Genomic DNA, 15888 nt, shown 5'->3' with positions numbered 1-15888 from the left:
CTTCTTAATATTTAAAGATGGCAAAATATTACCTTTTAAGGGATATTTGTTTTTTTTGTTTGTTTAACTGATTTTAATAACATGACATAAAGCCCCTAGAATTGATATAATCATTATGCAAAATACATAGATGAATACTGTCTTCTTTTAAAAATATAAAATAAATAAGCAAGACATGAAAATAGGCAAGTTTCCACTAAATAAACGGAAACATTTAAAAAAGAAAGTTTTCCTTTCCATGTCACTTGAAGGGAAATTATCATTCTAAACAATATTCAAGTTTATTAAATAAATTTAAAAAGGTATTATAAAATGTTTAACTTTCATCAGCTTCAAGGTTTATGTTGCTGCCGAATTTTGCATATAACTGAACTTTCAAATCTGCTAACACCCGCTGAATTGATTCTACTCTGGATTCTAAAGCATCAATTTCTTCTTGCAAATTTTTCTTTGCTTCTTCTAATATGTCTTGTGTTTCTTCTTGAGAATGGCTAATGAAAACGTCACCAATCTGGTAAGGTATCATTAAGCTGTCATCATCTGCCAACATGATGTCGTCACAAGCATCTTCTAAATTCTGGAGTTGTTTCTTTTTTACTTCTATTTCTTCCTTGAGCTCTGTGATTCTACTCGTATTCCGCGCAAATTTATTTATCTTTTGTTGATCTTCGAAAGTAACATTGATACCTTCTGCAGCTGCTTTTTTCATGGTGGCTGCCATCTTGGTACTGGATATTTGTTTTTTAAAGGAGGATAATTCTGTAGTTTAAATGAATGACCCCACAATGATGGGATTTGGGGTACACAACTTAATAGAAAGATACAGCAGAATAAACCTGGTAGCTATTCCATGCTGCAGAATATGGATACCTAGCTATTTGTAAGGCTGATTCAGTGTGTGTGTGTGTGTGTGTGTGTGTGTGTGTGTGTGTGTAGGGCATTTTCTCTGTGTGTTTGAAGTATAGGATAAATGAGCTGTACAGAACTAGCATGGCAGGAATGAGGCACAGAAAAATGAGAGGTTACTAATGAATTTAACTGCATCAGAAAAGATAGTTTCAGTCTTGTCCTGTCAAGAAATTCAGTTTTATGTAAATTAGATGTCTCCTAATCATATGGATATATCTTTTTAGCAAGTGTTTATTGCTGAGGACAAGAGGCAAGAAAATGACCAGAGAACATTCTTTCCTGGGTAGTTCACTTGATTTTCCATTCCCCAGCTTCCCGTCAGGCGAATGGGACATATTTCTATTTGGGTCAGTAGACATCGAGAGAGATTAAAACAAAAGCTAGTATTTTCAGAGTTTATGCTGCATCTCCACACAGCAAACCTGAGGTGAGGACTCTAAGCCCATTTTACAGATGAGCAAGTTGAGGATCCGAGGAATTAAATAAAGGGGAGGGCATTTCAAGGGAGCCTTCCTCAGTGGTTATGTGCAGATTTGCTAAACAGGTAAAGAGAAAGGAGAAAATTTCAAATCTGACACTAGAGAGCCCTCAAGCATGTGCATGGCTGGTCACAGTGGTAGCACTTTCTTGCATGCTTTCTGTTGCTTTGAATCTTCTTGCTGCCAAAATTGATGGAAATCCAACCCACAGTTCACCCAATGTATGTTAGCCCACCTCACACAGTTTGCCCTACTCCTTGTGGTGGGAGGCCCTGTGCAGCGGACCCATCTCTCATTGCCTATGGTTCTGACATGGAGTGAGCCTTAATCTGCTGACTCAGGCTGATGAGATTGCTTTGGAAGTCATTCCAAAGTCACCAAGGCTAAAAGGGATGTGACTGTTAAGATAGAAATGCATTTCAGTTAATACCTCTGCAGCACTGAAGCTAAGCCAGTGCCAGCCCTAATTCCCAAAGGAAAACAAATCCACAATAATCCATCTTCTAATTCTGTGCAGATTGGTACCACACCAGATCATATTGGTTGTGAATCCTCTTTTCTTCACACTGAGCTCAGACCCAGCCCTCATGGGGCTGAATTTGAGGTCAGGAAGTTGCACAAATAGAAATGTGTGGCCCAAAACAACATCAACCATTTCCCCAATTTATCTGAAATAATAACATTTGCTCTGGTAAGAGAAAAAAGCAAAATGGACTTGAGCTGAGCAGAAAAGCACAACACCATTTTGAAGGCAAGGCTACCAGTAAAGTTTTGTTGAATTAAATCTGGCTTTTTACAAATTTCCTTTTGTGTATCCTGAGGAAAGAGGCTGATTTTTACCAATTCACACTGAGCTGCTAAGGACTGTTGCTTTCTAGAAATACTAACTTTGAATATCATAATTTCCCCGGGACAAAAGGAATAGACAGGGAGGGAAACAGACAAAGTTGAGGAGAAGATGGTTTATGTCAGGCGCAAGTAACTTATAGCCCAAAGGTCAAATGTGTATGGCCCAGAAGCTCAGAACTATCTTAGTATTTTTGAATGGTTATAAAAATTCAAAAGAAGAATAATTATATGAGAATTATATAATAATATAATATATTTTCATAAAAATTATATGAGATTCAATTTCAATGTCCAAAGTTTTAGTGGAACACAGTCATGCTTATTTTTTCACTTGATGTCCATGGCTGTTTTTGTACTTTGAAGGCAAAGGATTTTTCTATTTTGCTTTGGTGCTACTGATGGGACCTGAGCTTGGTTCATACTGAGCATGCCCTCTACCACTAAGCCGTATCCCCAAGTCTCAAGGGCAAAGCTAAACTGTGGTTGAAACATGGACTACACACCCAACAAAGCCTAAAGTATGTACTGTCTGGCTGTTTTTGTCAATTTTGTGCCACATACATGATACCTGAGACCAAGTATGAGTAGAGATTTATTGGCTCATGGTTCTGTAGGTTGGGAAGTCCAAGATTAAGGGACCATTTGTGGTAAGCATGTGGGAGACTGTGATATTGATTATACCCAAAGCAGGCTGTAAGCAGTACAGGCTATAAAGAGTTAACCCCACAGTTGGCTTGTTTGTAGAAATGAGTCTGGCTGAAGCCTAGTGTTGAGGTCAGAGTAACTCGTACCCAAATTCCATTTCCACAATTAAAACCTTCTAACTAGAAGGACAATGTTCTAATTTCAACCATGTATCTTGTCTATTCTATTCCTAATTCGAGAATTCTTTGTCTTGTCCTTTACCAGCCTTGTTTACATTAATTTCCATAGAAACTGCAGGACGGAGCATCCTTGCACATAGTTCTGCCCTTGCATGTAGCTTGCCTTTACCCCAATTGATTACTAATAAAAACAAGTGGCTTGGATGGACCAGCACCTTTGTTGGCTACACGGGCATTGGTCATCCTGGTGCCCTGCTTTCTGTCTCTCTTAGTTCTGTCTTTTAGTTTTTTTCCTTAGGTCTATGTTGTACACTGGGCAGGAGACTGGAGCCTACTGCAGAGGTTTCTTGTAACATTTCAGTGGTTCCTAGCATAAGTGCCTTCTTGCTACATCATCCCACAGTGAAATTGGAGAGAGAGAGTCGGGGGGGGGGGAGACTGAATTTATAGCCTCAAGCTCTTTTGTAATAAGCGGTACATTCCATTTATAAAGATAGAGCCCTCCTGATCTAAACACTTCCTTTTAGGGGCCCTTCCCAGCACTAAGTTTTCAACAACTATTTTTTGGCTGGGTTTCCAATGTTGGCATTGAGGGCTGGACACATTCAAATCAGCATGGCCATTAAAAGAAAATGTTTACCACCCCCTTTAGAGTAAACTATACAAAGCAAGCAAGTAGCTCCTAAAGACATAGCAGTTCATAGTTTAGTGTGGCCTTGAACTCACTATGTAGCCCAGGCTGGCCTCTTACTCATAGCAATCTTCCTGCTTCCACCTCCTGAGTGCTAAGATTACAGGCGTGCACAACCGTGTTTGGCTTGTGCAATAGCTTTTGAGTGGTTGATGCCTAGCTTCATTGCAGTATTGCCTTAAAGGATGAATAAATAGTTTTAGCTAGTTTTCCTAAATTCTTAAGGAAAAAAATACTTCAAGTTATCATTTGGCTTAAAGTAGCTTTTTCCCATTTATTTATTTACTTATTAAATCCTTTGCTCCACAGACGTTTGGTGACTTATCTACTAGGTTCCAGACCTGGCAACATTATCTACTAGGTTCCTGTCATGTGAAGGGGTCCAGCCATCATCCTAGCTTTTGAGGGGCTTTCAAACAAGTAGTGGGGAAATGAGCAGTGGTTAAAAGATATTTTCAACATTGGACATGCATTTTATTATAAGAGTTACAGGTAAGATGTCTTGAGGGAGTTCAGAGAAAATGAAGAATTTGGAATAGGAATGGGGGAAATAATGCATCACTAGGAAGTAAGTAATTTTATTGATGAATCACTTAATTACACCTAACTTTGGAGAAGTTTGGAAAAGACTAAGGTTGACATGACATAATAGGACTCTCAATACTACTTTTGGCTTTCCAAAAGCCCCAAGGTCTTTTGCCCTGTATTGGTTTTCTAGGGCTGCCACAACAAAATACTGTACCACTGCCTACATAGCTTAAACAACAAATTTGTTTTCTCACAATTCTGCAGGTTGGACATCCAAGATGAAGGTTTGGGTTCTTCTAAGGAAGGCCTTTCTTCTCGGCCTATAGATGATGGTCTTCTCCCTGTCTTTTCACAGTCTTGCCTCTGTATATGTCTCCCCCGATTTCTTCTTATTCAGACACTAGCCATACTGGATTGGAGTCTACCTCATTGTAACTTGATCACCTCTTGAAGATCTCATCTTCAAAGATACTGGGGGATAGGACTTCAATATATGACTTGGGGGTGTGGGACATAGCTCAGGCATCTACATCTCTCCTCAGGCTTGAAAGCCATCTGCCTCTCTCTTCTTGGGCCCAGCTTGGTTCTGAGTCCTTCAGATGGCAGCCACTGCCCACCGTCATAGTGCTCACAGGGTACTTGATGGACCACTTCTCACACTGCACTGTCCCTGGCTTTATCTGGAAAAATCAGGGTGCTCTTCTCTTCTTCCTTACCCTTTTCTCGACCCCCAGTAAGGATAGCAGAACAATTTAGTTCAATCTTTAGTGTAATGATCCAGGTAAGCCTAGGTTACGGGATATTTTAAAGGTAAGTCATGACTCATAAAATGAATGTACGTCAAGGATTTTTACTTAACTCATTAACTCAAGGAAACCTGTCAGATGTTACAATTGGCTCAAAGAAGAACATGGAGGTTAATCAAATATATAAATCCATCAAGAATCCTGAAGTGCATTTTCTTCATACATTCAAAACTGGTCAATATCCACAAGGCAATCTTTTGCATTCTGCCAGACACAAATTACATTTTTATGACAAGAATTATTTGCCTTACAGTCAGCTTTCTATGACTTCAAACTTTTTAGTAACTTTCCTGCAAATGTAAATAGATAAAAATGTTAATGCAACTCCCTTCAACCCCTTAAAGTAAGAGAAAGAAAAACAATTTTATAAAAGTTGAATATCAACAAAGCTATAGGAAACTAAAGCATACAGCTATTGTGCTTTGATATCCTGCTAACAGATTGTTACATAAAAAAGAGAGAGGCTCTCTCTTCTACTTCACTGCTCTGAACCTAACTGCCCAGAGCATGGGGACATGGGGGTGGGGGGGCTGTCCAGCCAGTGATAGCAGGAGGACTGCTTGTTACGTACTTACAGGAGGGAATGAAAAATAACCATGAACAATGCATTAAATATGATCAGATGTCTTTGTGAGCACCTGTGAGGCTGAGAAGGCCCTGAAATATTTGGTCAGAAAGGTTTTACAGGGGGCTGAGAACATGAAACAAAACAGGTTACTGTAGATTTTAGACAAAGAGATCATAGATATTAGTGTTGAAACTAGACCAACAGTAAAAGACATTTACAATGTCTATTATTTCTATTTGTAAACCTGTTATTATATTATTATGATTTATTTTTTAATTTCTCTCTTCCTTCTCTTTGTTACTGAACAGTATTCAATGAGCCTAGCTGGGGGTAGCGGGAAGGAATAGCATTGACTGTTCACTTTCTAGTCCAGGTAGGGAAGCTGTGTATAACTGCCCTCCTGTCCTCTCAGCAGAGGGGAAGCTACTTCTAAGTTGTCTCTGCCAGATTCCAAGCATAGACCTAGTTTAAATCTTAGGTTTCAACCTGCTTGTTTAAAAAAAATGACTCTTCTTTCTCAAAATTGGCCAAAGTGTGACTCTTCATTTTTGCATTAACTCCCATTTTTAATAGTATTCCAGTATAAACATAAATATGGTTGTGCTTTTAAAATAAATATAAAAGTGAAACAGATTTACAGTAGCTACAAACAAAATGTAAGATCTGTGAAAATGAAGTTTAAAATACCAATCAAGAGGATGAGGGTGTAGTTCAGTGGAGAGCACTAGCTTAACATGTATAAGATCCTGGGTTCACAATTGCATAAGCAAATGATGATTCCCATGCACACAATAGCTGATTTTGAGTTTAATGCTAGAAAGAGGTAGCATCTGGCATAATTCTTAATTTAATTTTATATTTTAAAATTAAAATCTTAAAGCAGAGAATGCCTGTTTTAATAAGTAGAAATTATAAAATGTTACTGATTACTAACAATCAAATATTTTCATTGAATCATCAGTAAAAGAATGCCTTATTGTTTCTATTTGTAGCCCTCGACACTCGCTAACAATCTTGTTTCAAGGTGTGTTGTATGCAACTGGGGTCTATGTAGTGTATCCATTCACAAAATGAGTATTGTGGGGTTGCTGTGCTGGCTGTCATGTGATCTCCTGTCTTGTCCTTTCATCAAACTATGACCAAAGCGTTAGGACAGCATTGTATCACTTGACCCCACTTTGCAATCCCTTTTGCGGGGCTTTAATATAGACACACAGCATTGAGCACTCTGAAGAAGTGGCGAATGCATTATAAGGTTGTTACTCAGATGATCAGATTGTGTCAAACCTACTGTTTAGAATGAAATGATGGCATTATATTGAAAGTCTCCATTAAGAGAAAACTCTCAGGCTTGGGCTTGGCCTCCATTTTGATAAAATATTTTTTACTAGTTTGTCACCTAGCAGGGGAGAGGGGTGAGGAGAGACAGGATTTCTATAAACATCTGTGGCCTTCCAGAACAGGGGGCATCAAGTGGCAATAGATGTACCTTACTTCATGAGAGGGGAGTGCTGAGCCTTCTTTTGTTTTGGTGCCAGTCTGATCATGTTAATATTTAACCCTAGAGATATAAAAAGTAGATTATGTACTAAAAAGTTCATTTCCCATCATGTTGAAACCAGTTATTTCTTACTGACTTCTACACTCCCACCACCCCTGAGAAGCCTTTTGACCCTGGCTGGGAAAGTTAAGTCAGCCAAATGAAGCACCATTTGTTTGTTGGGGGTTGGGGCACACCATGTGCTTGGTTTGCAAGCAGCAATGGAAAAGGCCTGTTCTCTCGCTCTGTCTGAATTTACAGCTGTTAACCTGCAGGGCATCATAGCCAAACCATCTGCTTGACTGGTAGTTGCTGGGGGGTGGGTAGGAGTGGGGGTAAAGGGACAGAGAGAAAGTGAGTTGGAAAACCTTCCTCTGGCCTCTCAGGATGCTTGGAAGCATCCTGGTTCATTTGGTACATGAGCTTCATGGTGGAAACATTTCTGACCTCCTTAGACTCAAGCATAGGTGAAAGTCAAGCTGTCACTGGAGCAACTAAATACTTTTCTTTCCTTTGAAAATATATAGACAAATAAAGATTTGTTTTGCATTGATCAGCCACAAAATGTGGAATAATATGGATGATTGAGCCATAAAAGTACAAAATTTCAAATACTTCTTGAATCAAATGGTCAACATAAGCACTATTTGAGGGGAGAAAAAACCTTTCATCAGGAGAGATGTCACTATCTCCTCCTTCAACACCAAGTTCTCTCTGGTGGATGCAGAACTAGTATAGACATAACATTTATTTATATTTATGATCCTTGGTCCTAGCTGCACATTAGGATCATTTGGAAAAATTAAAACATATCATGATCAGGCCTCAACTCTGAGGATTTTTATGTAATTGATCTGAGGGTGAAGTCCAACCATTGATATAGCTCCCTTCCCAACACACACACAGGTGGTTCTAATGTGCAGGAAAGTTGAGGACTACTGATTTGGAGGAGAACACAATAGCTTTCTACAGATGCTAGATACATCTAATCTCAGAAGAACCTCTTAGGTTGAGGGAGGATGTATGAGAACAAAGAACTTCTAAAAGTGTGATTTGGTAAAGGAAAGAAATAATTTCTAGACTAGGTTTCTCAACTTTAGTACTTGACATTGGGCCAGATAATTCTTTGTCTAGCTGCGAGGGCTTCTGTATCATTGTGAGACATTTAAGAGCAACTGGATTTTGCTTGCTAGATACAAGCAACAACCCAACATCTTCCTGTTGTGCCCATGACAATCAGAAAATATCTCCAGGCATTGCCAAATGTTCCTTGAGGTGTAAAATGTTCTCCCTTTCCCATCTGAGAATCATTGACACAGAATAGACAATTGGTGTGTGGGTTTTCTTTCCATATTTTTTAAAATAATTTTTTCATTTTTTAAATTGATTATACAGGCTAATGGGTTGTTTCATTTGTACAATGCTCATAACATACTTTGATCTAAGTGTGATCTATTTTTCCTAAAATTAATAAGACTGATAATTTTTAAAATCCATCTGGAACTAGCAGAAAAATTACCAGAAAAATTGCTTAAAGGCCCAGAAAGTTTCTGTCTAACGATGTAAACAACCATCTTTGTGAAATTAAGATAGCATCCAAAATAAAAAGGTGGTTTTGTTTTTTTGTCTTTTAAAATGTTGAGTCATGACTCTTACTAGAAGAACTTGTTTTTTGAAGGGAAAAACTATCTTAGATCCAAGATTAGTTTTTTAAAAATATGCAAACCACCAAAAAACCCATAAGATTTTAAATTAAATAAATAAGATATAAAAGCTATAAGAGCTTTTGAAACAGAAATATTTCAGAATCAAGAGAATATTTTTGATACAATTTATTCTAAATTTACTTTTTAAAATATCACTAGATTTACTAAATTCCCCCCCCAATTAAATGTAATAAGAATTTTCTGAACTAATACCAAAAAAACGCCTTCAGCATGTTGTAAGGTAGCTCAGAGGTACAGAATATGCCTAGCATTCAAATGACCCTGGGTTAGATACCAGTACATGAAAAGAGAAAGGAAGAAAAGAAAGAGGGAAGAAAGGAAAGAAGGAAACGAAGAAAGAAAAGAAAGACATAAAAGAAGAAAAAAAGAAGAGAGAAAAAAAGGAAACCCTAACCAGAGACTCTCAGTGAAGTCATCTACAAAGCACCATGACAAACTTCAGGGGGACTGCTAGTTTCCTGATTTCAGAATGACTCAGTTGGTACCAGATGTTGCAGCAGATACCATGGCAATAGCATTTGTTATGAGAAGCTACAGGCTTAAAAATGAAGTTGAAGCTTAAGTAGGAGGGTTGGGTTCAATATTACTTTTCTTATGATGTCCAGGTTTCTGTGGATTTATCCTAGCCACTTGATCACTTATCATGTGCTGAAGTCTTCACTTGCATCATCTCATTTAACACTCACAATGTCTTTATTATCTCTATAGTTGAGGAATCAGGCTGTTTAGAGTGCCAACTTTTCCAAGGCTGCAATGCTGGTGAGGAGTGTTAAGTGGCCATGGTAGAGGTTCTTAGACTGTTTTGGTCCCTGTCACCCCTAGAGTTTTAGTAATTCTTTTACAGTGTACATGGGCCAAAATAAATACCTAGCATTTATTTATTAGGTAGTTATTTATTAAGTATTTAGGTCCAAACAAGTTTATAAGTCTCTCTGTCCTTATACTTTTGTAGTCTCTTCAAAAGATAATACTCATCAATTGAAAGAGACAAGTATGTTTTATTGCATCCTTAAATCCCTGAAACTATTTATGAAGGACATGTGTGCACCCTTCCCAAATGTAGAATCAAACTGAACAACGCTGCCCTCATTTTCTGTTCCATATTGAGTTTTGTGCAGTCCCTGCTTCTTAGCACAGCAGCTGCAGAACACCTAGCTTTGCAAACACATGGCATTATCAGAAAGAATGTAGTGTGATCTAATGCTGTGGAATCTAATGCTGAAGCTGTGAACCACTTTGAGCTAGTTGTTCACACTTTGTCTGACAGATATCAAGCATCATTGTGCTTTTCTCAAATATTTGAAAGGTACATGGAGTTTGGAAACCGAAGGCCAGTCTGTTTTTCTCCAGGAGGCTGTAAACTCTTTGGCAGGCAGCTATTCTTGTTTTCATTTTTATATGCTCACCTCCAGCACAAGTCTGACACATAGGTGGAATCAGTAGGTGAAAGCAGAGGTCTGAATTGTTCCCAGTCTTAGGTCTACATCTCATTTTCTATAGGAACATCTAAACTCTTCAGAGTTTTCTTGGGGTGACTTTTGTAGTCAGTATTTGCAAGAGAAGCAGATTTAACGCATGACACAGAAATTTACAAGACTAGCCCACAGAGTCAAATGTAGAAAAGTGCAAGAGATTTGTCCGTGTGCTAGAGATCTGGAGAATCCAGCCCAAGGCCTGAAGCCCATGGCAGTGTCCCATGCAAGTCAGGAGGCTGAGGAATCTGTGGTGTTGGAAGCTCAAGAATCTGTGCAAGAACCAGAAGATGACACTCAAGCTGAAGGGAAAGACCACAACTCCTCCTAAGAGAACAACTGAAGCTTCTTCTAAGGAAAGCAGCTGGAACAAAAATCAGCAGCAATGAAGCTCTTCCAAGGGAAACCAGCATTAAAATCCTTCTCTCCCATTCTCCTTTAATCTGTAGGACAGCAAGCCTCCTTAAGTGGGTCTACCACGCCTAGAAACATGCTGACTCAACTCACACGGGCATTCCCACTCAAACTGACAACCATTAACCACCACAGTGTCTTTCTTCTCAAAGCTTGGGATTCCAGATTTCCCTCCTCCTAGGGATAAGCTCAAAATGGCCTGCAAAGGCCAGTGAACCTGAGCCCCATTGCCAACACCCTTTTGTGCTAACGAAGCCAATCTGTCCACACAAGGTCAAACTGTCTGGTACTACAGGTTATCTACACAGCTGGTGCTGAAAGCAGCAGCTCCAACAGGCACACATACTTGCCTCCAAGGCTCTGAAACTCTCTTTAGGAAATGAGTATATGAGGGAGATGAGAAGGAGTGTGCAATTAGGACAAAGAATGACTTCAGCAGGAATGAATACTCTTGCTTTATTTTCCTCAATCCTGATACATCAGTAGATTTATTTAAGTAGAGATCCATCCAACTATCCACTTCCCAATTTGGGGGTTTGACTGAAAGCAACCACCATTTACTCCTCTTTGAAATAGTGTTATTCATTTCATCTCCCACAACAGCCCTCAATCGATTCTTACCCTTGGTCTGTCTTTTACTACTGGTGAGACCAAATTAACAAAAATTTCATCAGAAGCATGTGGCATTTTTGTTCAATAATCCCATTCCTAGACACTTACATAGATATAAACACTTACGTGAGAATGACCCATATATTAGTACATAAACTGCAGCAATATTTGTAATAATATATGATTAAAATTACCTACTATCCTTTAATAAGGAACTATTAAATTATGCTAATTTATACATAAAAATTTTAGGGAGTCTTTTAAGGCAATCATCAGAATGCTTTTTCTACAAAGGGTCAAAATGGTGACTGTATACCCTTTGCAGACTATACAGTTTGTGCCACAGTTATTCAACTTTGCTATTTTAGCACAAAAATACCCACAGGGCTATGTATAAAATAATAGATAAGTGGTGTTTTAATGAGAGTTCTATTTACTTCATGGGGTAGAGTCCAGGTTTGATCTTTGGGCCATTATTTGCCCATCTGATTTAAAGGAATGAGGCAAGTCTGTATATTCACCAGGGAAATCTATCCAAGAGTTGTACACACACACACACACTCACACACACACACACACACAATGCATCTATCTAGCTATCTATCCATCCATCTACCTATCTAATATTTTTTGTGAGAATGTAGGGCCTCTGAGTGGGAAGTACTCTACCACTGAACTATACCCCAGCTCCTTCAAGATAGATTTTTAAGTTAAGTAAACCATGGAGGAAAAAAATATATAAATGTGTCTATAAATGTATAGGTTACTCTGGAAGTCTATGCAAGAAACAATAAATGTGGTTGCCTCTAGGGACAGGAACTGGAAGGCTGAGAGAAAGGGAATTAGAGAGCCTTTTCACTGAATTTCATTTTGTTTCTATTGAAATTTGTATCATGTACATGTATTACTTATTTAAAAGAATAATGATTCTCGCATGATTCTGGTGATCAAATCCAGGACCACAGGTCACTAAGTTGCTTGGCCTGAGCCTGAATTGTGATCCTCCTGCCTCAGCCTCCCTGAGTGCTGGGATTGTAGGCATGTGCCACTATACCTAGCAAGAAATGAACTTTAAAAAAGTGGATCCATATTACCATAATCCTGGTTTGTGTATCAAGATTGACTACTTTATAGCCAGTCCTCCTCTGCCTGACTCTCCACATTATTGAGTCACATTTTGATTCCCCTTTAAATTGTAAACTCTTTTGAAGGACTGAATTTGTAATTGCAACATTTCCTGCCTCCTGGTAAAACATACAATTTTTCATAGTGCTTCACTGAAAGCAGAGCTCTTTATGACTGTACTTATGACTGTAAAGTAAATATTCATTTATATGAGTAGTGGTTGGAGGGAACATTTCTCTCACCCTCCACATAAAATGGATTCTTTCACATAGGTAGAATCACATTAAACAGACTTTAAGCACTACAAGAACCAATATGTGGGGCTATTTGGCTGTCATGGGTACTCCTTATATATTGAATCTTTGCCTAAATTAAAGGACAGTTGTGGAAGAGCCACTGCTCTGTGTTCTCCCAGGCCAGTTCTTGCTGAAGATGCATCCCATCCTCTCTCTCCTCGGAGGATTCAGGTGATCCCAGAATGGGTGCACAGACCCATGGACTCTCAGCTCCCAGGACACCTACACAAGAGACATGTGTCAGAGCAGGAATGTAAAACACTCCCTTCCTCTCCAGGAGGGTCATGTCCAGGCCTGGATGGCCCAGCCATGAGGTGTTTTTGATGAGTGGGGAGGCAATGTGGGTGGACAGTGAAAGAAAGAAGACGTTGGCCGTGCACTGACTGCTGCCCTCTCGCTCCCTCGAAGCTGTCACTCGCTCCACTGCTGGAGAACCAGAGGACTTTGAAATTCTCAGATGCTAGCTTTCCTCTAACACTGTGGCCCTGGTGTGAGTTGCCATGGCAATTTCAACATATTAGAGCCATATTCCTTAATTTTTGGATTTTTTTCAATTTCTTCAGCAATTTTGAGTCAGTGTTGAAATTCTGTCTATCCTTACAGATTCTGCAGGCCAGAAGTTTCAGTTCCCAGTGGCACTGCCATGGTGCTGTCAAATGCAGTGGTGGGAGATCCCTTCTGTGAACGGCCTCTTGTTGTTCTATGAGCAGGGCCTGGGAGCTGAACTGAAGTCTTAAACTCTAGGTGTGGATTCAGGCAACAGGGTGCATTCTGAATGGGAGGAAAGAGGTAATGAAAAGACACTTTGTCATCAGAAAAAGAAAATCACCTGATTAGGAGTCAACCACAAAATGTTAGATTTGAAAGGGATTGCAAAGACTAATTCAGGCCCCACATTTTCCTCATGAAAAGTGGACAAAGGAAGGTTAAGTGACTGCTTAATGTCTTAGTTACTTTTTTTGTTGCTGAGACAAAATATAGATACCCAAAGTTAAAGGAGGAAAGGTTTATTTAGATCACAGTTTGTGGAGGTTTCAGTACATAATTGGCTGGCTCCAAGGCAGGGTGGCTTGGCAGACAGGCACCGCAAAGGAGAAACAGTTCATGGTGGGGCACAAGGTAGCAAAACAGCACAGCTCTTCATCCCTTACATCTTATCCAGGCTACCCATCCTTAGGGCAGGTGTAAAGCTCACACCCTTAATCCTAAAACCCTTGATTATAGCATTGCACCATGAATCAATACCAGGATCACACACTATACATCCAGCCACCTCTGAAAAAGCCCCACCTATGACCACATGAGGCTTGGGGGCATATTAGACACAAGCCATAACATTCCACCCCTGGCTCCCCCACAGTTCCACTTTCAGCATGCTCAGAAATCTGTGGTAAATTGTGAACTCTGAAGAGTTTGGGTGGCTCTGCTCCTTTGGCACTGCCGGTGGTTGTAGCTCCCATAGGTTCTCTCTGCAGCTGGCTCTGCACCCTCCTTGCAGTTTTTCTCAGAATATTCACATTCCTAACTTCTAACTTCTGTAGTCTCCACTGCACCTTTGGCTTCAAACTCACAGCCTCAAATACTGCCGTCTCAGGGGCACACTGCCTGGCTTCCCAGACCTTCTTCTGAAATCTGGGTGGAAGCCTTCCTGACTCCACAATTCTTGCATTCTTCATATGCCTAAAACCAGCAACACATTGATGACACCAAGTTCTGCTGCCATCTGGAATAGTAGCCAGTCTCCTTTCTCTCTTGGCTATCAGGGTCAAATGCCTGATTGAGCATTCTGAATCCAATTCTGAAGAACAAATTCTCTAATGTGCTGCCATTCTGAAACATGATGCAGCTGCTGCCATTCTGGAACATGGTGCTCTGGGGCTTTCTTCTCAAAGCAAAGTCTTTCACTTTGGCAATTTTGAGGATGCAAAGGATGGAGTCCTGCTGCTTCTTGTGATTACCTCAGGCCATCTTTTCTATTCTTCTGTTCCTTCTCAGCAGTCAAGATCTCCTCTGCTCTATCTTTGTAGGCCGTGACTTTATTGGAGCTTCTTTCTGGCCAAACTGAAAACATTTTAAATCATTCTACTGGGCTCTTTGTTCTTGATTCTCAACATAAATCTGGCTAAAAGCCCCAACAGTAGCCATGCTACCACCTCAACATTGGACTGCCTTGAAATTTCTTCTGCCAGATGAATTAATCCAATGGCCTTGATCTCAGCCTCAGGCAAAGTCTCTGGACACGAGCAAAATGCAGACAAAATTTCTGCCAAGCCACAGCCCACATCTTCTGGAGTCCAATAGCCAGTGCAGTCCTTCTTCCCAGCAGAAACATCCTGAGCCCAGTTTTTACCAGCAGTGTTTCTATCAGGATTCTGGTCTGCTGAGCTCTGACTAGAATCTCTCATACAGTACAGCCTAAGATGTTTCAGCTCTACTTTTTCAGCCAGTATCTCCAAAGCTTTCCTAACTCTTCCCCTTTCCACAACCCAGTTCCAAAGACTCTTGAACCACATGGTCAGGTAATGTCACGCCATGACTCCACTCTTGGTACCAAATTCTATCTTAATTACTTTTCTTGTTGCTGAGACAAAAACCTGACACCCAAAGACTGGTCAGTATAGGATGGCAGTGGTCAGATTTCTTTACTTGGCACACTAAAGATTCTGCTAAGGTATAAACTACCTCCTATCACCATCTCTTATCATAAATATGGGGGAAAGTAACAGTGGAATTGGGTGTGGTGCTCACACCTGTAATCCCAGCCCGTGAGCAGGCTGAGTCAGGAGGATCACAAGTTCAAGACCAGCCTGGGGATCTTAATGAGCCCTGTCTCAAAATAAAATTTTAAAAAGGGCTGGGGTGTACCTCAGTGGTAGAGGACTTGCCTAGCTTTAGTAAGTTCTGGGTTTCAATCCATAGCACAAGAAAGAAAGAAAGAAAGAAAGAAAGAAAGAAAGAAAGAAAGAAAGAAAGAAAGAAAGAAAGAAAGAAGAAAGAAAGTGAGAAAAGAAAGAAGAGAAAGAAAAAGACAATGAGAGAGACAGAGGG

General features: G+C 39.8%; 1 pseudogene; it reads right to left on the bottom strand.

Annotated features, from left to right (window-relative positions):
* Positions 1-316: 316 nt before the first annotated feature.
* LOC101722843 (prefoldin subunit 4 pseudogene) lies at positions 317-730 on the bottom strand (annotated as a pseudogene).
* Between the last annotated feature and the right edge of the window lie 15158 nt (positions 731-15888).

This window comes from Heterocephalus glaber, unplaced genomic scaffold (genome assembly GCF_053883595.1).
Source record: "Heterocephalus glaber isolate CG9 unplaced genomic scaffold, H.glaber_assembly_v1.0 deba00000809, whole genome shotgun sequence".
NCBI classification, from domain to species: Eukaryota; Metazoa; Chordata; class Mammalia; order Rodentia; family Bathyergidae; genus Heterocephalus; species Heterocephalus glaber.
Note: the sequence above shows the minus strand (reverse complement) of the source record. Positions and strands in the feature narration are given on the sequence as shown.